This window comes from Bison bison, unplaced genomic scaffold (assembly GCF_000754665.1).
Source record: "Bison bison bison isolate TAMUID 2011002044 unplaced genomic scaffold, Bison_UMD1.0 scf7180017864347, whole genome shotgun sequence".
NCBI classification, from domain to species: domain Eukaryota; kingdom Metazoa; phylum Chordata; class Mammalia; order Artiodactyla; family Bovidae; genus Bison; species Bison bison.
In genome coordinates this window covers 5,069,273-5,070,069 of record NW_011494919.1, presented here as the reverse complement: position 1 = coordinate 5,070,069, position 797 = coordinate 5,069,273, and positions in this window count along the sequence as shown.

Here is a 797-nt window from a genome sequence, read left to right as displayed (position 1 = left end):
TGCCTTCCTCAAAAATGGTAGATCTTCATAAGAAGGAAAGGAAACCTTAAGAAATCATTTTGTATGCTGTCTTACCTTTAGTCCTTAAAATTCCAAAGCATAACAAAGGTTTGAGACACAACCAAGAGCTTGGGAAGGGTTGAATGGTAAGGTTCATCTCCTACTGACACCACTCCACCAAAACTGGGAGAGACAGCTGTTTTATCTAATGTATAGAAACCAACAATGCACTGAACAGAAGAACAAGATAAACACCACATAACATATTTTAAACAATGACAAAAAGACATAGGTACCACTCACTAAAAAAAATCTTTTTAATTTTAATTACTGATCATTTAGAGACAAAGATTGAGAACATGCAAGAAAGGTTTAACAAGGACCTAGAAGAAATAAAAAAGAGTCAATATATAATGAATAATGCAATAAATGAGATCAAAAACACTCTGGAGGCAACAAATAGTAGAATAACAGAGGCAGAAGATAGGATTCGTGAATTAGAAGATAGAATGGTAGAAATAAATGAATCAGAGAGGAAAAAAGAAAAGCGAATTAAAAGAAATGAGGACAATCTCAGAGACCTCCAGGACAATATTAAATGCTACAACATTCGAATCATAGTGGTCCCAGAAGAAGAAGACAAAAAGAAAGACCATGAGAAAATACTTGAGGAGATAATAGTTGAAAACTTCCCTAAAATGGGGAAGGAAATAATCACTCAAGTCCAAGAAACCCAGAGAGTCCCAAACAGGATAAACCCAAGGCGAAACACCCCAAGACACATATTAATCAAATTA